This window comes from Plectropomus leopardus, chromosome 8 (assembly GCF_026936395.1).
Source record: "Plectropomus leopardus strain MGB_pleo_1.0 chromosome 8, ASM2693639v1, whole genome shotgun sequence".
In the NCBI taxonomy this organism is placed as follows: domain Eukaryota; kingdom Metazoa; phylum Chordata; class Actinopteri; order Perciformes; family Serranidae; genus Plectropomus; species Plectropomus leopardus.
Genome location: NC_142183.1, coordinates 22,556,620 through 22,579,059, shown reverse-complemented (window position 1 = coordinate 22,579,059; position 22,440 = coordinate 22,556,620). Strand labels below are relative to the sequence as shown.

Genomic DNA, 22,440 nt, shown 5'->3' with positions numbered 1-22,440 from the left:
TTAATACACTGCCACACACTTCAAGTGTGTCATAAGTGATGATTCCAAATGATAACCTCTGTATGGGTCTATAGATTGTTTTTCAGGAAAATCCCCAAAAAAGAAATGGTTTTAACTTAAAAAAGATTTTGTCGGGGCTGCCTAAAAAAATTAAATTGACTGAATTTGAGTTTATTTTTTAGAAATTATACTGTAGACATATTTTTTAATAACGTACCTACTTTAATATTACAGGTACAGTATGGCCTACGGAGCAACAATCTGGCGTTTGGGTAGAACTTAAAGCAACTCATACTGTAAGTATTTTTGAACGACCTCCTCTAATAATATGAGGTACAGTGTGACCACACAGAGCAACAATGCTGGACATTTTGGGGAACATTCTGCAGCTCTTCATAAATCTGATTTATTTAAAATTCAACATAATGTACTTACCAACACTTGAGGTGAAGGAGGTAGATTGGGCATATTTGCGCTGCACGTTGTACGCCGTAATCTTAAGCGTTATGATATTTGTGTGTGTACATATGAGCATGCCATGAAGCAGGTGGAGAGAGAAAACATCCCTGGCCCCGTTCTTGCTGCCAGTTGCTGCCGTTACTCTGATCCCTCAGATGTGGCCACAGGCTTGGCACGCTTGGTTGTCCAGGTGATGGCCACCGTGGAGACAGAGGGCCTGACCGGTCTTGGCCCACTCTGTTACACCAACTGTGCCAACTTACCATCAACTGGACGCTAAACATCGTCGACACATACCACACCATCCTCCACTGTGAACGTTAAGCACGTGCTGAAAACTGAGAATGGATAAACTAAAAGTAGCCATTTGGAAATCAGATTTGCCACCATCAAATCTAACCACATCAGAAAGAAGACTGTTGAAATATCTGACCCGGCATCAGCGGTGCAGGGGGTTGATTTTGTTGCTGGTGGGCTGTAAGCAACACAGAGAAGAGATTTGCAGAGACAGCCCATAACAGCTCCCTTGGAACCAATGACTCAGATATGCAGATGTGTTTACTTCCCTTCTGTTTCCCACCTCAACCAGCACACAAAAGGCAGGGGGAATGAAAGTGCCTGATAATGTCTTTAAGTGTTTCATTTATATATTTATATGCCGTTATAAAGAACTCATTTTTTACTAAAACTTAGACAGGCACTTCAAATGGGCTCTTTGCCTCTTCCCTCTATTCCCTCCCTCCCTTCTGAGGGTATTCATCTTTTGTCTAATGCGTAGCACTGCTCTCTGTTAGTTTCTCTCTGACACCATGCCAGCAGAGTCATCTGCAAAGGGACTCATGTAGGGATTAAAAACCATCAACAGCTCCCCTTTAACAGAGAGGTAGAAAAAAATACGTTGAAAAATGAAATACAAAAAAAAAAAAAAAACTCCAGACAGTTTTGAGAAAACTTGTAGAAAGAGAATGCAGATTGTCACCTGACCCTGAGGCAAGGCAGCCCTAAATATAATAAAGAGAAGACAACAGAAGAAGACGAGGCGACACGACACGGGTAATGTGTTTTCTCTGCTGGTGTCGTCTGGCAGATCTGGGATGATTGAGTGCTGATGCCTGCCTGGGCCGCTTCAGAGAAGATCGTCTACCCCCCCCTTTGGCTCGTATATACATGCACACACGTGCACAGCTTCTCTCATGACGCACACTAACACATGTGCACACACACACACACACACTATTCTATGAGTGACAAAAAACATCAAGGCGTATTAACTGTCATCATCTCAGCATCTCTTCGTCTCTGTTTTTGGTCGAGGGAATATTTCAAGGTAACACTTTATTATTGTGGGGTGTGTGTGTGTGTGTGTGTGTGTGTGTGTGTGTGTGTGTGTGTGTGTGTGCGTGCGTGTGTGTGTGGTTTTCTCCATGGTGGATGTGTGTCTTAATTATAACAGGGTTTAGTGAATTAGGGCAGGATGTGTAATAAACTCAAATTTGCATAATCTCTGTTGAATAAACCTCAGTGACAAACATGCAAGCAGAAAATCATACTGTACTGCACAACTTAAAAAAATACCAAGAAAGGCACAGTTGTGGCAGTAATCTTTTGCGTTTACTTACAGAATGTGTGTATTAATCTCTGTGTATTTTCATAATCACTTCCTATTGTGAAATTGTCAGCGGCAGATATAGACAAACAGGTGCTGGATTCAGAGGAAGTTGATTGGCCTGATTCCATGATCCATTTTCCCAAGGCTTCCACACCCCTGCAGCTGTCCTCCCGAATATGAGAACCGTGTGTGTGCATGTGTGTGTGTGTTTGCAGTGCATGCTTGCGGTTATGACAAATTCACTCCTCGTTGCTTGCCAATAAGCGAGACAATGATCTTCATTGACAAAGAAAAATAAAATGCCAAACAAAACAAAACAAAATCTTGACCAACAAAAAAAAAGGCACCACCAGAAATTTTATGTCCCTTAACTGATTCTTTGATTTTAAAATATTCTCAAAGTTGGAAGGAGTCTGACCTGCTTGTGAATGAGTTTCCCCGATGTTCAAAGTGAAGTCATATAACAGGTTTCGGGTTCTTTTTGGGCTGTTTTGCATGGCAGAATGTTTTGAACTGAGCAGTGACAGCCTCAACCCGACTGAAGAGTCGACTCGCCTCATTTCTATTGGAAAACACTTCTCTTTCTCCGTCTCCCTCCTTCTCTCTCTCTCCATGTGTCTCACCCTCCTCTCTCTGAAGCTGCAGATCACTTGAAAAAGAAAGGGGAAGGAACATGAATAAAAACTGAAGGCACTTCTCTTAGATATGTCTCTTGATGCTCTTCAGATCTTTAAGACTTCATCACAGGGAAATGCAGGGTTACTCTAAGAAAACTGAAGGACTCTGACTTCCTAATCTCCCGTACAAGACCTGAATTTGAGAACACAACGCCTTTTTAGAGCAGCTCCTTTTTTCTCGCTCACAATTTTGATCTTTTCTATTTGGTTTTTATTTATTGATGGACAGGTAGAGGTGCCGCATCGCTTAATCAGGACTTTTTTTTAATTTGGATGAAAAGAGGAAAAAAAAAATCAGGGACCATATTGTCACAAAAAGAGACTTGGTCTGTCTGTCTTTGATCATTTCAGACTCTCATGCCTCAAGAAAAAAATCGCAGGGAATAAACTTCACGGAAAGAGAAATTAGAGGAGAATTTTCTATCACTTTGCCTTTCTCACTCCCAAGTAGCTCCATTGTATCATTTATTCAAGTAAAAGTAAATATAACTTTACAATCACATAAAACCAATTAATGGGGAAATGATGAAAAGAAGGCTTAGTTGAAAAAATGCTTTTTAAAAAATTAATTTCAGATATAATTGCTTCAGTAATTGTAACTACCTCCAAACTGGTAGAAAGTTTTCTTTTAAGATCTGTTACAAGATTTGCGCTGATGCCTTGTCAGTTCTGCAGCTCATCTGTGGGTTAAAAAGTTCTGTGTTTGGAGGAGTGAAAGCTGAACCTGGGCCTACAGAAAAAAAACGTCTTACTGTATCTCCCTGAGCAGGAGCCGGGCCAGACATATTGACTGATGTTCCAGGTATAATGAAAACATCCCCTGCAAATTGAATCTGATTGGATATCAGCTATCAGCTGTCGTTCAACAACAGCAGAGCAAATGAGCCACCAGCAGCCACCCCACACACCCACTTCTCTCTCCCTCTCTCATTAATCACAGAGTAAACTGCGCCGGGTTTGACCTCACTAAGTGCAGATCTTGAGGGTTGTCTTTAACGTGATCTTAACATATTTATTGTCTTTAAAACAGGAGGATGCTTGACATGATAGAATTCAGCCAGCGCTGCAATTTATGGTGAGTAAGTCTTATAAAACAACACCAAATGTTTAAGTTTCAGATACGTATCTTGGGTGGAAAATTGCTGTTTGAGTTCTGGCCTACATCAACATAGATGTAGATTTGCGGGGGGCACACAGGGGCAGTGGTGGAGGAAGTATTCAGATCACACACACACACACACACACACAGACTCACACGCACAACAAAAACACATGAACGTAGCAAAGGACTATTATATCATATATTAATGCAAAAAAGCCACTAATCAGTGCATAACAAAAGTGTTTCCAGCTCAAAATATTCATGCCATTCTTGCTCAAAGCTGTTGTTTCATATGTGTCCCCTCCTTCAATACTGAAATGAGTCATACACCCTTGTTTATAGCTCATTTTGTTTAATACGTCTAAAGAGTTGAGCATAGTCACATACTGTATATGTATGTGTGTGTATATATATATATATATGTGGATGAGTGGGAGAAAATAACAGAAATTTAGGCATGACTCATGTTGTATTTGCGGGGCTGGTGTCAGCTGAGACACTGGGATAAATTTGGGAGGGTCACATGGTCTGAGGCTCCAGTGCTCTCCCTTTCTTTAACTGATCACACAGGTCACCCATAGGAGAAGATAGGAAACGGCACCTCCTATTGGAGAGTAAGAGCATTTCTTTGAGGGGCAGCTCAAAAAAATGAACCTGTGAGCTCATCTGTTTGATGGCCTACATGCACACCAGTGATATGAGGTTGAATTATTAACTTTGTAGATATAAGTGACAAGTGTTCTATCACTCTTGTGGGAATGAACACAAAATAATTTAAAAATCTCTGACCCTTGAAGCGCTTTGCTGTGCTATTAATTGTCCCCTTCTGTTGCTCAAAATAACAGGATTATACAACACCCAGCTGAAGGAGTGTGAGACTGAGATTTCTATTGTTCTCCTCATCTCTTGCTGTCGGTGCAGCTCCTCGTCCCTCTGCTCCGCTCCCTGGACATCAGCGAGCCAACAGATTAATTAGACAACTGATAGCAGTGTTCTCTTTTAGTGCTGGCCCACTGAGTTTTGTTTTTCTTTTTCGCTTCTTGTAAGCTTCTAATTTCTCTCTTTACATTAATGGGGCTTGACCCAAGGGAAAAGAAAATTAAGTCTCTAGACCTCCAGGGGGGCTGCAGCATCCAAAAAATGTAACTTGCTTCAATCACTTGGCAAGGGGAAATATTACACTTCTGGTAGAATAAAGAAAATTTTAGAAATAAAGAAAAACAAAACAAAAAAATGTTTGTAGCATCACTTTTGCTAACTGGCTATTTATATGACATCACATCATTGAAATGTCACAACATTTCAATAAAGGTATCGGCGTTTTGTGAGAGCAGCCACTGTTTCATGTTCTTCCATTCAACGACTGTCAACCCTCCCTGGACATGGGTCCTGGTTGGTTGCCTTGGAAACGAGGATATGACTATTCTGAGAGCTAAAGTAGTGAGGGAGAGAGAGGAAGCGAGCATAGTAAAGGTGAGCCACACAAGGACCCGCCGGCCAACCCTATAAAGTGTGATGAAAATCAAAGGCCAGGACTTTGCGACGCCTGCGATTCAAGAGAGAGGAAATATAAGTCGCTTCTTTTCTGAAAGCTTGTTTAGTGGAGAAATCAATAGAGAAAAAATGATTTTCTTTTTCTTCTCATGTAGGTTACAAACATTCAAAAGATGTCTGATTGGCTCTCTCAGTCACTTGTATTGCATACACACATTTTTACACACACATTCCTCAGCCCTCTGCACTATCAATGCCTTAATCTCTGCATTAATTACATGTGTTTGAAGTGTGAGCCACACTTTTTTTTTCCCTGGCACTCATTCCACAAAACCATTATGCATGAGTCCAGGTCTGGAGCTCCACGCTTTTTATTCATGTTCTGTGAGGAGGCTGTCAGGCCTAATTAAGACAACATGCTTCTAACCAGCCTGTTTGGATAGCCTCTGCCTCCCCAACCCCCCTCACACCATCCCCGCCTCAATTTACCGCTGCGTATGTCTGTCTGTGCATTTGTGCATATAAATCTCTTTGTGTCTGTGTGATTTTGTATGCATGTATGTCGAGATAAAAGCAACTCAGAGTGTAACAGAGATTACTTTTACAGTTTGAGCAAAGGCAACAGATGGCAGGAAAATACTCCATTTGTTAATCTGTGCCATCTAATTGAGTGAACAGAATTAGAAGGATTTTGAGAACTTGTTGCAGCTTGGCGAGCCAAAGTAGAGCTTGATGCGGAGATTTGGGGCTTAAAAGACTATAGCCCTTTTTACACTGCATGTTCAGGTGTTAACATATGCTGCGTCGCTGTTCTGAGGGTACCATTGTGGAAATGGAAAACAGACTTGTCATACCTTTAACCCTCGGAAACCTCAGCAAATTGACTTTTTTTCTGCTAAAAACATGGGGATAAGGCAATGAGCAACTTGTGAAGAAATGACCCCAAAATTAGCAAGACAGAAGTAAAAGTTACATGAAAATGACCTCATAATTGATGGGAAAAAAATAAAAGAAAGTGAAGACAAAAGCAGAAACAAACGAAGAAATGCCCTAGAAAAATATGTGTTTATTAAAATGTAATACTAATTCTGTAAAACGGTTCTCAACATATGATTATGGTTATTATAAATATGGTTTTCTGATATTTTTCCCTTGCTTTTTACAAATAATTTTCTAAATCCACAAGTTTTTTTTCCCAGTTTTTTAGACATTTCTTGGCAAGTTGCTTGTTGCCTTTTTCCCATGTTTTTGAAAGAAATTAAACCAATTTACTCAGGGTTCAAAGGTTTCAATACATGTGAAAGGTGTCCTAAGAGAAGCCTCTACAGGAGTTAGTAATGGTGTCCGTCTAAACAGGATGGACTGGCATCCACCGCGGGAGCAGCACCAGCAGTTAGCAGTTTACTCAAAGAACAGCGACCATAAATGTCTGCAAATTGAAAGATAAACAATGAGATTCGGGAGCCCTGCCCTCTGAGCAGAGGGCGCTGTTGTTGTAAACTACACACCTGTTGAACCTCTTTTGATTCCAGGATTGCAGCATGCTATCTAAAATCACACGCTGGAGCGGCATGATGTTTGGTTCTTTGTAAAAGTGCAAAAGCGGTGTGAAAAAGGGACTTTGTAGCGGCCCTGTAGTGCAGCCTTTTTGTGAAAAGGTCTAACAAGAGACAGAGAAAGGAACATGAGACAGAGATGTAGAGAATGGTCCAAATTTAAAAATGGTGAAAAGCCTCAAAGGCCGTCACTCAACTGTTTTACATCCCTGCATCCCTACAACCAACACTTCTACATTTCTGTCACATCTCATAGACTTACGCACACACACACACACACACACACACACACACACACACAAATGTTGCAGGCAAAGAAGCTGCCATGAGGTCAGTGTTTGTGTTCTTTCCTCTTGTCCTTCTCTTCATTCTTCACTCTGTGATCCGAGGTGACAGGGCAGAGCTGGACGAGCGAGTATATAGTGTAAAGGCAGACGGAGCGGCCCGGGCAGCATGGAGGGGAGATTTAGGTCTGTTGGTGACAGCACAAGGGCCTATAGAGCCACTCCAGAGGCCATAATTCAATCATAACACAACCGTGATGAAGACATAGAGACAGAGTTGGGGGATAAACTGAGAGAGTTAGAGGCAGAGGAGGAGAGAGCGGATAGAGGCATGAGTAGAAAGAATCAGATTACCATGCTCTTAAAGGGGAGGGGAGGATGACACTCATCTGACCTGATTTAAACGACAGAAGCGTAAGGAATGAAGTCCTCGGCTCGTCTGTCCCCTGACCTCGCCGGGGAGAGACGAGTGTATGAGAGGGGAGCAGAAGAATTGGTCATGCTTGGAGTGAGATGGTGCCTAATCGTCCAGAGGCCGGGATTGAGTAACTGTGACTGGGCGCATCCGCTGCCGAGCGAGGGGCAGGGAAAATCTGAAAAGCTAAAAAGTCATAATCAGTTTTTTTACGCAACCGGACGAGCGTGGTTTGCACGCAGGCCGCTCGGGGCTGTGTGTGCTGAGGCCGTCAGCCACTAGTGGTCCCGCAGACCTGACACAAGTCATTTCACCTCAGCTCCACTGCAGTCATGCACATTCACAGGATGGTAATCGGGCCCTGTGTTTTCTGGCTGATGCTGTCTGTGTGAATCTGTGCAGCTGGTTGGCTGCATTGATGGTTTTTAGTCCACCTATCTTCCTGTTTTTGGGTTGTTTTTTTTCTGTTGCTTTTCAACCTCAATTCGAGCCACTTTTTCTCCTGTATCTGTCTTTTTTCAGGTGCTGTAATTATATCAAACATCGGTGAGAAACAATTTCATCCCTACAGTAAGAGCCCCTGTGATTACAGTTGAAGGGCCCAGATCTTTTCCTTTAATGTGTGTGTGGTTTTTTCCTTTCCCTGTGTGTACATCAGCGTGCATGTGTGTATGTGTTTATGTCTGTGCATGTTTGTCTTAGACTATTGATCTGGTCAGCCCACAGCAGACATTAAATGAGAAGAGTAGAGGCTGAGGCCGACAGGGAGAGAGACAGAGAGAGTGATGGATGGCAATAAAAGAGGTAGGAGCTGGAGGCAGGCAGAAAATGTTGCCTTCAACTGTGTATTACGTGAACAAGGCCAAACATTTGCAAGCATATAAAGTAGAGAATGCATTTAAAGATTTAACTATGGTGGAAAAAATTAAAGCTGCATACTTTTTTTTCTGTAACATTAAGCACTGGTGGAAGAAGTATTCAAATCCTTTACTTGAGTTAAAATACTTGTGTAAAAATACTCAACTACAAGTAAAAGTCCTGTAATTAAAAAGGTACTTAAGTAGATGTTATATAGGCAGAATTTACTTTAAAGTAGGCTACTTACTGTCGTGTTTTACTATTATATGTGATGTTTTTGGATAATATTTCTGCCACACTAATGTGCATTTAATTGTTTCTGCTTTTTAAGGTCGTGCTAAATTTACCTCCTTTATATCTTGTTGGGTAGATTAAACTACAGCAATGCATCATATTCTAGAAAAACTTAAAAAAATAGTTTATTTAGCCTAATAGTTTCGGGCTGTCAGTGAGCATCAGTCACCTTAGTGTCTGGCACTGTTGGCACTAGAGGGCCTATAAATAGTTATTAAGGTTGCTGGACAGGTGGATTTCAGCTGAAACAACAGATTCAAAACAGTCAAACTTCCCATCTGACGACTTTTTTGCATTGGTGGACATCATCAAATAAGGTGGCTACTCCGCCTCCCTTTTCAGGTGCTCTGGCCTCACTAATAAAATTAAAGGTCTTGGGAGCTGGTTCGATGAGAGCTGCTGTGCTATTATTTTCATTCAACCGAGTTTCAGTTAAAGACAGAAAATCAAGCTTCTCCTTGATAATGAAATCATTCACTAAAAGTGACTTGTCTGACAAAGACCTGATATTTAATAGTGCTCATTTTAGCGTGCTAAGAACATCATCAGGCAGAGTTTGAGGCTGGTGCACAACTGATGTTAAGTTGGATAAGGAGGCTGCGCGCTGAGAGCATACTTTTTCAGCCTGACGCTAGTTTTAGGTTTTAAGGGTTTTAACAGGAGACAGAGGTTACTTCTCCTCCCTGCCTGTGGGGGGCGGTGTTACCAACAATAGATGGCTGCGTAGAACAAGAACTGATGAACCAATGAGGAGTGAGTATCCAGAGCGGGGTCACGGGTCCGGTGACTGTAAACAGTCATGCAGGTGAGCGGGACAGAGTGCCATGAGAAATGTTTGCTGACAACATACATAAACCCAACCGATTTGGATGAACACCGTCTGTTGTAAAAAACGCACGACGCTACCAGAAAAGACTAAAATTGTCGATGAACCCAAATTTTTGAGCTCGACGCTGAGCCTGAAGCCACTTGTGTAAAGCCAGCAACCTGCTGACACGTTCAGCCCCTCGGTGTTGGAAAGGGTCCCGGGATGGAAATGTCTCGGTTTGTTGCCGTGCAGTGTTGTTGGTGCCAATGTGAGCAGCCACTTTCTTAACAGAGCAGTGAGCTGTCAGCAGGCTGGGAATGGCACAAACTAAGTCGGAGACTTGCACTGTTACACTGTTACTTGTGTTACTTGTTTTGTTTTGCACTGTAAGACTCATACTTTTTATATTTTATATTTTATATTTGTATCTTCTATCTTATCTGTTTTCTTTTTCTATATTTATGTTGCACCAACCCACCAGAACAAATTCCTCGTATTGTGTTAACTATACCTGGCAATAAATCTTTTTCTGATTCTGATTCTGATTCTGATTTAGGTCTTACTTGGACTTCAGGTACCTCACCATGGAATCGCCGACCACCAGCGTAGATGGAGGAGGTAGCGCTGTGTGCGTTGGTTTGTTGCCGGGGGAAGCTGCAGCGAGGCGGCGGTGACAGTCGTGGTTCCTCGGTGCTTCTCCTGACGGCCTCCTACAGCAACCTGCGGCGAGCGGAGGACTTGGAGCCTCCTTCCAGTGGGAGGGAAATCCTGCATGTTGAACCTGTTTGTCAGCGGGAGGTTGTGAGGTGGAGCAGGGGGAGACGGGCGCTTTGCACCATGCTTCTCCCGGCGGGCCACAGTGCAGTGCTCCGGTTGACGTGGGGTCGAACTTGCCGTTGCTCGGGGCTCAGCTCCCGCCAGCAGCGCTGAAACCGCCTCCAGCTCCGGTGTTCCGTTAGTGATGGATCCGATCCACGGGAGAGTGGCATCAGTGTCCGAGGGTCTCAGACTGGTCGCATGCCGGTTGCTGCAACCAGAGGAGTCCAGAACCGCGAGGTGTTTTTCCTGGACTGAGGCGACAGAGGAAAACTCCAAAAACGAGCTCGTCCTTCTCCCTCAGCTCAGCGTCCAGACCGGCGATGCTTTTCTTCAGCCTTGAAACGGTAAGATAGCATGATCGACACTCGTATCCACACTAAGCCATCAGACTAGCAGCTTGTCTGTAGAAATTGTGGGAGCTTCAAGGCTTAAAAGTTTTATTGGAAGCGACCGGCTAGCCTAGCCACCAGGCTAAAAACAAACCTGCTAAGCTAGCGTCAACCCAGAGTCCAGTAGGCAAGATAAACTAAAGATCTAAAATCTTCGACCTTGTTGATACTTGAAGGTAAAAAAAAATCTGAAAGTGTAGAACAAGAAGACGCTTTAAAACTAGATTAAAACGTCAATTCATGACAGAGTAGCTGGCGGTACACACAAAACGCCGACACACCCGGATCACAGTAAGTGCTATATTGTAGGCGACTGGACGTGGACTTGCACGCGAGTCCAGCTGCCTATGATGCAGCACGCACAATCCGTTTTATTACCTGTTTTAAACAAGATCCCGAAAAATCCTAGTCTGCTTCTTCCAGCGTTTTCCACATCTGCACTCTCAGCTTTGTGTCATCTATACATCCGAGAAATTAGTGTGAGGGCACTGTAGTAGCACTTTTCTTTTTTTACATAGGGATATACAAAAAAGGCACCTGATGCAGATACATGTGCTCCCAGTTTTCCCAGTATCTCCAGCGTTACCCAGTGCAGTCACAGCTGGTGACACCCATTTATGAGTGGAGAACAAGAGAGAGACAGGAAGAAAGAACATGGGCATTGACAGGGGGACACATTACATGACCAATAATACACAGCAGTGACTCACAATCACTGTTTATTGTAAATGAACACACACACACACACACACACACACACACATACACAATACTTCCATATAGCTCCATAATACAGAAGCAACCAGATTGAAGGAAGTGGCTTGGAAATATCAAAACAACCTTGGGGAGCGTGAACTCACTGTGAACGCTGTGCGCCTCCACTACATGGGCTCTTTATATATCTCCTATTCAATAAATCTGTTCTCTTTCATCCATTAGTTTGGTCTCTCTCTCCCTCTCCACGCATGTTATTTGTGTCATTGTACTGTTTCTCCTGTTCAGTGGATGCCATAAAAGCAGCGGGGAAAACACACACACACACACACACACACACAGAGTCACAAATTCATGTGTGTTTTGAACACAGAGCAGGCAGTGGAAATGTCACAATGATGCCGGCATGATGGCTTATTAACTATCTAACCGAGGGGGACAGCAAATGAACAGGTTCTCTTCATCTGTCAGCATATGAATCATGCTACGATTACATGCCATGAACAACACACGCACACAGGAATGCACATGAACACACAGAAAACATACGTACACAATAGTTTGTCCTTGGCGTCCACAGTGAATGCCATTTTTCAAGTCAACAGTAACAAGGAGACAGACTCGAGTACTGTATGTTCACATGCAATCAGAGACACGTGTGTCAGTTGTTGCAGCATATACATACAACACACTGCACTCACAGGAGGTCAAGAGCACCATCTGTGCATGTTCAATACTTAATTAGATTCACTGCCACTAAATAATGAATTTGCGGGACAGAAATAGATTGGAGGTGGAGAATACCTGCGATTACGACGGAGGCCATTTTTGACACATTTTCTTTGAAATCATGTTTTTCTTTTCCATTTCTTGCACAGCTTGTCTGGTCACAAGCCAATTAGTCAGTTTAATTAACCCAAGGCTTCTTAGGTTATTGATCTAAAATTTATCATCAAACTCTTTCATTCCTTCTTTCTTATTGTGTGTCAAAAGTTCCCTCGTTGTCAGGGAACAGTAGTTTTTTAAGTCAGAGTCAGTTGATTTGCGTAGGAATTTAATCCCAAGTGGCCACTAATGTTGTTAGATGCTGATATTGATGTTGAATTTTGGTTTCGAGGCAAAAAGCAACGCCTACACACTTACTCCATGCCACACAAGTTTAATGAAGACAGCGTTTTGATCTTATCTGGATCTTCATAGGTCAAACTGATTTCGACGGTTACTTTTTTCCTCGCGTACGCTGTTTTTTGATAGCCTTGTACCTACGTGATGTGCAGATAATAACTCTCTCTTAACATGAATTTCAGTTTTGATATCAGGTGACCGAAATTAAATTTCAGGATGTCCAATGCCAATGTAAATTCAGTGTAGAATACTGATGAAAGATGACGTTGATGTTAAAGTAAAATCCACTGTGTTCCAAATATCTCATTCCAAGGTCATCTTGACGTAGGATAACAACATAAATCTTAATGTATTGGAAACAAAAACCAAAGTCTGCAAATTGTTTTAATGTGTAAATCTAATGATACTAGACTTTTGAAATATTTTCAACACAATTTTCATTCCAACCCAAAATTTAACATCGTTCTGACATCATATTGACGTCTGGTGCCAGCTGGGATGGTTTCTCATTTCCATGGTGAAAAAAAGTATTAAAACCGGCAGAGAAACTCCTGTGGCGTAGTTTCTTTCTCTGCTACCAATTTGTCTACATTAGCTATGGACACTTCATATGATGGAGCATCAAAGCATCGGAGAGGGCAATAATATGAATAGTTGTGTATTTTGCTGAAAGTAAAAATGTGTTTGAACTTTAAGATAAAAATGCTATCACAGAAGTTTTTTGACCTAAGATGTCTTTAGATATATATTTTAGTGCACGGTTTAGCTGTAATATGGGAATTTGTGAACAGGAAGTGGGTGCCATGCTGTTTCCTGCATTTTAAAAATGGAAGGTGAAAATATTGAGATCAAGCATTAAAACTTGGCAGCATTGATCAGATATGAACGCAGACTCTGTTACTGTGTTCCTATTCTTCGCCTCAAATGTTTTCAGAAACATGTTTTTGCTTAATGTTGAACTCTAATTCACCGTCATTTGTTTACAAGCCAGCCACCATATTGTTTTCTGTAGAAAACTGGTTAAGTTTGCATTATGTCATCACCAAAGAGAGCATTTATTTTTCTGGTGCGGCCCAGTGCATTCTTGTAGTTGAAGGTTTTCAGCCTCTTGAGCAAAAGCAAATGCCACATTCCTCTTTCTTTGTTTTCTCTGGTCATGTAGCACCAGTTTCAAAAGTATTTGTGCTTTCTACTGCATAGACAGCCCAGTTTTGTGAAAAGACCATCTTTCCAGCGGTAAAATGCGTCTTTATTGACCCCAAATTGACCTTGAATTGCATTAATTTAGCAATGCCTTTTGGGCATATCACTTTAAGATAGATCATTACAACTTATGCTGCATTTTTCTTACTTCAAGGCCACTTGTAATGTTTAAGTATCTTATATATGAGGATGACCAGTGACTAAAAGCACATGAAGTCTTCTTTGAGTAAAGAAGAAGTTGATTCATTGTTACCAAAGTCAAAGCGTGTCACAGAGTGTATGCACAGGTTATGTAAAAACTGTGTCAGCCTCGTACATCTGTTCCAACTACACAGAAAACAATGCCGAGTTGTGCTGATTTTGTACCAAATTCAAAAAGGAGGAGCCTTGTAATGCTGGCATATCTCCTCGCTGTCAACACTGACGTGCTCATAAAACACAAGGCCTCATTTTAAGTCAAACAGGAAATAGCCCGCACAATCCTGGGAACAAACAAGAGAGGACAGCGGTGCAGTTTGATTGGGCCGTGAACGGTCGCTGTCGTTACAAAGCACCACTGTAAGCTCCATCGATTATCAAAGGGCTCCGAGCTCAGACGGGGAGTCTACTGATCTTTCCCAAGCTCAGACATGAAAAGCCCCCAGTGACAGCTCATAGCCTGGGCTAGATCACGGCGCTGTGCTGGTGGGGGGGGGGCTTCTGTGGTGCCTGTTTTCTAACCACCTGCTCCACAGGCCGTGGTTTTGTTTTCTTGTTTTCTCTCTCTCTTAACGCAGCGCTCTGTCAGGGGCGACAAGGATGTGTTTTCATGTGAACTCGGGGCCAGCGACGACATAGGTGTGTGAGAGACACTTGGTAAAACAATGCAAGACAACCTTTTATTATGGCAGCGCCTCATTACTTTTTAACCAGTGTAATCGTATGTGCTGCTCCTCATGAATTATTCACAGGTGAGTTCCCGTCACAAAATGACAGAGGGAAACAGCAGAGCACTCCAAGTGAGAAAACAAGCACAAAAATAGGAGAAGGCAAATCTCGAGAAAGTGATGCAGTGATATGTTTCTTGATACCATCCGTCACCTTGATTATGTACGTGTGCCTACAACCCTGTAACAGAGTGTACAGTCGGGGCTTTGAGCATATGGATTGCACATTGGAAGTTTCTTTTATCTGGTACATGAGAAAGTTACTCTCAGCTGAATTAAACCAATTTGAAAAGTGGTACAAGGTTTGAGCGCCAGTGCGTCCTCCTTTCATCATTACTCTTTGACAGAGAAAAGGAAATATTAAAAGGAAGAGAGGTCAGAACATCAAGTCAGGATCCTCTTTCTCCAAAAGACCACCTGAGAGTTTTTCCTGCAGCTGAGGAGTTTGTGTGTGTGTGTGTGTGTGTGTGTGTGTGTGTGTGTGTGTGAGAGAGAGAGAGGGGAAAAAAGAGGGAAAGAGAGGCTGCGTGAAAATATACGACACCTCTGTCACAGCTCTTTCCTCCAGCTGTTGCTCATATCATTTCTTTGCTCACATTTTCCCACTTTAACTTCCTGTCTCATGGTGACTAAACGCTTTGATCAGATTGAAATGAACTGGCCCTTTGTGAATCACTCTAATGAAGAAACCAAATATAGAAGTTCTGCAACTTTATTGACTGAACTGAAACTGAGGGCTATATTTGCTGTATATTTTTTTGCTCATATATGACTCAGATCTCATTTTTTTTTCCATAGACTGCAAAATGATGAATGTGGCCACCATGACGTCAATTGCTGGTTTGTGGACTTCTATTTTGAACCTTCAAGTTTTGTCATCCTGGATTTTTGGACCAAGAGGGTGGAGATAACTCCAACGCTAGCTGCTAGCTTGGTAAGCACGATGCATTTACAGCCATTTTTTAACTGTGATTGTACCAAAGCTAATGCTAATTTTCACCAGTCAAAATCTCACTTGAACTGTGCAACACTGCCCCCAAGTCACATACAGTCTGTCAATCTGGGATTAGGGCATGGTTACGTTACCTATCCAACCTAACCATTGAAGCCGTGATAGCAATTTGTCAATGGACAGCATCCACCTGTCGTGGACTTGCCAAACTCGTAATAAAATGTACACAGATGAGTTCTATAACAATTCACCCATGTACAGTTGTCATGAATGTTAAAATTATTTTTAGAGATATGGGTACCAGGCTGTAGACATTTTTATTTCTGTTGTAAAGTTGGTATTTCAACATGAGGGTTTATGACGATGTACTCAGTTTTGGAGCCAGCCTCAAGTAGATATTAGAGGAACTGTACTTTTCGTCATTTCTGTGTAAGCTTTATTTGTCATCCCCAGAGGCTGCTTGGCTTTTTCATAACACTGTGAACAGCACAAATCACATGGAATGTCATCTTTCAGTTCTAAGTTTGGACCACTTTCATATGTGGTCCTAAATCAGATACAGGTCTGCTGTGACCTCAGTGTAAATATTTATATCGGAATTCATGCGACTTTTATGTAACTCTACATGGAGATTCGTCACAATTCTGTGCTTGCTAGAGTCACTTGGTGGAAAAAAACAAACAAAAAAACAAGAAAGACAGCTGCAGTGGACATAGTTATAAATAGCCCTTGACATCCTGAAAATTTGGACGTAATCTGTTTCAGTGGAGCCATTTCTGTCACAATCCTACTATTCCTGGCTCCAAATCTACATCCACACACACCTCCTTACAGAAGTAGGAGCCATAGCTGCACAAAAGGCCATAATTCAAAATTTGACTTATCGTCTCCTCATCCTTGTTATCATCTGTTTACAAATTTGCTGACTTCTGCTGCACATAGACTTAAAAATTGACTTAAGTGGCCTCCGTGTTTACCTCTGTGTGACACTGCGTTACATTGTTGAGGACAGTGTCCAGTTCATACTGGGACCTGAAACTTAAAAAAAAACAGCCAGACAAACAAAAAAAATCATCTCTGAGCAAGAAATCTAAATTGGGCCTCCAGTGTGAATGTCGCCTTATGTTTTTATAAGAAGTAAAAGTTTTTGCTGAATGGTTCACACAGCTGTGCGGCACAGTATCGACATTGCGAGTTTATTCATAGACTCAAGTCAACTCCACGGCTCCCCCGAGAGTCTGCCGATGCCGCTACACGCCCCTGAAGTTCACAGCTTTATAAAACATCCATGATCAATTAGACACCAATTAAACAGCGTGTTAATGAGCTGCCTAATGATTTAACAGCCACATTTCCTCTGTGAGGATTCTCAGCAATAGTTCAGGCTGCTGTGGGCGAGAGCGGGTAACAGGAGTCATGAGGTGGATGTGCACTATGACTCAATGTTACTGTCAGTGTGTCTTATGCTGTTGACCTCAACTCACTTGTTTTGTGTGTTTTTGGGGGCAAACTCAAGTGCGCGACCTTCGTCTTGGCTATTTGAGCTGTTTCCAGATCAGAATAATCTTATGCAAAACTGGTGACAAGACAACAAAAATGTTTTGTTGCTGCGTGGAATGACTTGTTAAGAGTCTGAGAAACATGCTGTAACCTTTTTGTAGTACCACTGGGATAAAATATTTGTATTTGTTACATAATCTGGCCTACTTTGCTACATTTGCCACCAGCATGAGTTGTGATATATTATGTTATAACTCAGCATTAGTAGTTCTACTGACCAGGGAAGCCCACGCGGGTTAAAACAGCCGGGGCAACACACACAAGTTTCTGTGACTCAGAGCTGCAATGTGTGAGAAAGTAAAATAAAATTAAAGGTGAGTTTGAAAACCTCTAGTTCAACCCTGCTATTCTCTCGCTCCACTCCTCCACTTTCTGAGTCAACCGCCTGTTTTTCAAGGCTTTCATCCACAGAATGCAGAGTGAATCACAACGTTTATATCATTAGATTTTTGCCAAACTTTGTTTAAGAAGTTGAAAATGCTAATACTATGTAGGGAGAGAGAAAAGAAAGGGAGCTCAGGAGGAGATGACCCACTTAGTATAATTATCGCTAACGAAGAGACGGGAGAGTTGCGAGCTGGGGAAAACACACAGGCCTAAATGCGTTAAATTAATCCAGATAATTCAATAAGTGATGATGAAACGCCACAATCAAGCCCCCTCTGGCTCTAGTGTTTGACTGATAATGCACTGGGCTGTTTTATGTGAATAGTTGAATAGTTTTCCATAACCTTGCTCTGTGGTCGCTGCTACTGGGTTTTGTTTGTTTGTCTGCAGAAAGTGACACACTAGCACACAAGCGCATTTGCATGTGTGCATTAATATACGCACACACACACACACACACACACACACACACACACGGGTAAACACACCGCTGTGTATTGTCACCCTTGGACATTTCCCGAGCCTCATGTGAGATTCATACAATGCATTCAACCGTGGCTTCCCTCCGGGTGTATGCAAGTGCAGCGTCTGAGGTTTAGTAACAAGATCATTAAAATAATCAAATTATGATAAGAGAGAGTCAGTCGTGCTGAAACTAGTTGTTTTGAGTCCATCAGAGGCGATGCTGTTATTGTGTGGAGCGACGACTGAGGGGAGGGCATCATCAACATTAGCTGACAGCATGGGAAAAAGCCTGCGGTGGATCTGAGCAATAATATTACCGCCACTTTCTCACAATAATAACATTGCAGGAATAAAAGAAAAGTTCCCTTTTTTTTTGTAAGTTAAGTGTCCCACTTTTTAGCCTCAGAGCAAAACAATCCTCGCTCATCACATTGTGTCTTAATATCTTGTCAGAGAAGACGTCTGAGCGGCTCACCTCCTGTTAGCAGGCTGCTAGTCTGTTTCTGGAGGCGATGCAAAGCAGCATCTCCTCTAATTCATCGCTGTAGAAAGAGAGGGAGAGCAGAGCAGCAGACCTACAAGTGAATTCAGAATGGCACCTTTATCTCCTGCACAAATATTTGTTTAATGAGAAAAAAAAATATTATTCCACCTTTAATTACAAATGTGTCTTTCCTCCCTGCTTACAAACATCTTCTTTGAGACGCCGTCTTATTACAATTGCAGTTTAATCTGAAAAGGAATTAAAGCAGCAGTAATTAGTTTATAGAGGAGTCTAATTGTCTTATGGTGTTTTTAAAAACATTGCTTCATCTCCTCGGGAACTTTGAAAGTAGGATAGTGTTTCCCCCGTCCTCCCTCCTCATCAACTTCTCTCCTCCGCCGTAGCTGTACAACAGAACTATTCATTTAAACCAATAATCTCCAAGTCATTACCACTTATCAAAAGGACTGCAAATTAATTATGTTAACTGCAAGAATTTTCATTAGATCTTTAAATTTGTACACTTCATCAGTTCTGAAAACTCAGCAATTTGATTACAGTTGATTTCTTTCTATTTAATGAGGCAAGCGTTTCTTTTTTCCCCTGTCCTTTTTGTCCGTTTCTCTTTTTTTTTCATTAATTGGATTATGATCAATGCAAGCTTTAATGTTATGGAAAACTTAACCGAAGCCTCTATCTACTATGACACAGTTTTGCGGTGGAAGATTAGAGAATGCCATATCTTCATTCGTCAAATATCAAACTGTCTTTCCTTAACGATGTTAGAATGAAACGTTGCTAATCACTGCTGACGAACGCACACTGCTGTTCTACAAAGATAATGAGTCTGCCAGAGTCAAGGGGAGAAACAAACAGCCGAGGAGAGAGGAGGGAGACGGAGAGGAGAGGAGGAGATGAAATGTGACAGATCAACAAAACGCACATACTCTAAGTGCAACTACAGACTGACAACTAATGTAAAAAAAAAAGTACTGCTAGAGGAGAAAAGACAGCGGCAACACAGGAAATGAAGAAAAGAAAGCTATGTAAAAAGGTGTGAAGGGGGACCGTCACTTTGTTTCAGGTTAGACAGTTGACCTAAAATGGAGCTGAGAGGCAGAGCAGAAGAGACAGAGTCAGAGACATTACAGAGGCACATGTCAACCACCATGGGATGTAAGGTGTGAAACAGAGTGAAAGAGAGTGAGAAAGGGGGGGAAACAGAGTCGAGAGGATGAAGACAAACGTACTTTGATGAGAAGGAAGACAGCCAAGTGATCCTCCTGCGGTGTGTCCACTTCTGCAAACTTTTGTATCATGCTGAGACTAAAATTGGGTATTTCCCACCTGGAATGATGCATTTAATTACCCCTGCTCATCTCTGCTTTTCTTTGCAGCTATTTGAATGAAAAATCTGACTACCAACACAAGAAACCTAATGATTTATACGCGCCACATCCCCACAACCCTCAAAAACGATTTATGGATATGTGAAATGCACCTGTGCGCTTTAGCCTCCTCCACCTTGGACCCGAAATGTCACACAGATGCATAAACACACACATGCAGACCCGTACGCACACACAGGTGCTGCTGGGTGGATTGTGGGTAAGAGGTGAGAGCGCTCTCGCTCCACTGAGTGGAAAACCTGATCTTCTTACCTCAGCAACTTCAGATCGAGGGACTCAGTGGAGAGACATCTGTGTGTGTGTGTGTGTGTGCGTGTGTGTGTGTGTGTGTGTGTGTGTGTGTGTGTGTGTGTGTGTGTGTGTGTGTGTGTGTGTGTGTGTGTGTGTGTGTGTGTGTGTGTGTGCGCGTGCGTGTGTGCGTGTGTTGTGAGGAGAGCCAGAGCCTCCCCAGCAGAGGAGTAAGCGCAGAGATTGAGGAGGAAGTGAGAAATAGACAGACAGAGCTGGAGACACTGGGTCCTTGGCTGTTGTCATGGCAACATATTAACAGGCCGTAGGGTAAACAGGTGTCTCCTTTTAACTTAATCAATCCAGCTAAATGAGCTAATCCGCACTTGTGATGTGATCCGCACGGCTGAGAAGGAGCCGCATGAGCCCCCCAACCTCAACCTCTCACCAGCATGTCCGGCGCCGCGTCGTTTGGGGTCAAACAGATTTACCAAGCGGCGTGCCGTTCAATTGGCTCGTCGCTGAACCAGGAGAGCCATAGCTGTTTGTGTGCATGGCCACCCACTATCATCATTAGCATCTGACAGAGAAAGAGAGCGAGGGAGCACCGGTTGTGTGGATTATCACAGCCGTGCGTGCTATTATCATAACAGTTACGATAGCTACGCCTTCGTTGAATGGATAATCAGCAAGGTATTATGTGCGGGGATAATAGCACCGTGTGAAAACTGGAGATTCACTCCCGGCTAACGTGCCTGCACAACCGTACCAATTATTATGAGCAGGGTTCATGCTGCATTTCGTTAAAGCTGTGTACCGACGCAGATCTGATTACGATAACAACAGTGTATCTTGTGATGATGATTATTAGGACGATTGCGGTGATGATGAGGGTGTTATTTCCAGGGCCGAGCTTACCTACGTGTGTTCAACAGCTGTGTGTGTGTGCATGTGCCTTAGTGCGAACGCGAGAGAGAAAGTGAGCAAATGGTTGCTAGAAAAAGTGGTTTTACCCAGTGAAAATCATTTTATGTGTGAAAGAGACATCATCTGTCCCATTTCACACAAAAGTAGCATTATCGCTCCAATAATACAGTTTGTCCTGATGCTTGAATTATAAAGAAACTAGCGAGGAGATTATCTCACTTTGCAAATTTCTGTTTCTCCGATGACACACCTGCGTCTCTGGGACTCGTAACTAATGTTAGCAGTTGTCATTAGGAGAGACTTTGCACTAATTATCTCATCACTGTCTCGCTGGATTCACATCCTGCAAGAGCTAAGGAAGCAAAAGGGAGGAATTCAATACAAGTGCATATTAATTTGAAGTCTTTATCACCTTCAATCTCTATCAAAAAGGTGCAGAGATGCTTAATGATGGCAGAAACATGACGGAGAACAAAAGTGATTAGCAGGTGAAATCAAAGGCACGATGTTTCACAATTAAATCTGCTGAAAGCAGAAGTTTGCTCTGCTCCGGCGTTTCCCCGTCTCATTTTAAGAGGGCAGCATTTTTGTTGCCTTATATCCCCCCGTCGCTGTGGGCATGTACACATTATTAAGCTGCTCAGGCCTCTCACCAGCAGCCGGCCCCCACCCCTCCTCCACCCCCACCGTCCTCCCACCCAGCTCCCCAGAGATAATCAGGGTATTACAAATGAAAAGTCAGAGCCATAAATCAGAAACCCAACGCCCCGCCACCTCACCCACTTTCCTCCTGACTCCCCTCACTCTCCCCTCCTGTCTTCGTCTAACCTGGACAAACTGTGACTCTGTCTGTCCTGCTGGTGAGAATAAGATTGAAAGAGAAACAGAAAGAAGGACAGATGAGATATGGACAGATGAGAGGGGAGGTGGGGGGGGGGGTTGAGTAATCCGGGATTTCCACAGGATGACGTCAGCAGTTGGCCCATGTCATCCATCAAGCTCACATCTGTGTCACAAACATTTCTGTGTGTGTGTGTGTGTGTGTGTGTGTGTGTGTGTGTGTGTGTGTGTGTGTGTGTGTGTGTGTGTGTGTGTGTGTGTGTGTGTGTGTGTTGCAATCCCACATGACTCAGACGCAGCTGGTCTGCTCTTTGCTGCAGAAGTGGACGTGCAGGGGCAGAGAAGGGAGGAGAAATACAATAACCAATTTCAGGACCTTTGATGTTCTGTGTGGAAATCATTCATTAAGATATTCTGGAGAAATAGAACAGAAAGAGTGAGAAATTAAGGAGTCAC

The 22,440-nt window shown here is 42.6% G+C and overlaps 1 long non-coding RNA gene across 2 annotated transcripts in view; it reads left to right on the top strand.

The window, feature by feature from the left end:
• Window positions 1-22,440, top strand: part of LOC121947727 (uncharacterized) — a 137,064-nt gene that overhangs the window by 19,321 nt on the left and 95,303 nt on the right. For both annotated transcript variants that reach the window (XR_015777280.1, XR_015777279.1), the window contains exons 6-8: window positions 235-296; window positions 3,776-3,820; window positions 15,531-15,666. This is a non-coding gene — a long non-coding RNA (uncharacterized LOC121947727). The remainder of the gene's footprint in view (window positions 1-234; window positions 297-3,775; window positions 3,821-15,530; window positions 15,667-22,440) is intronic.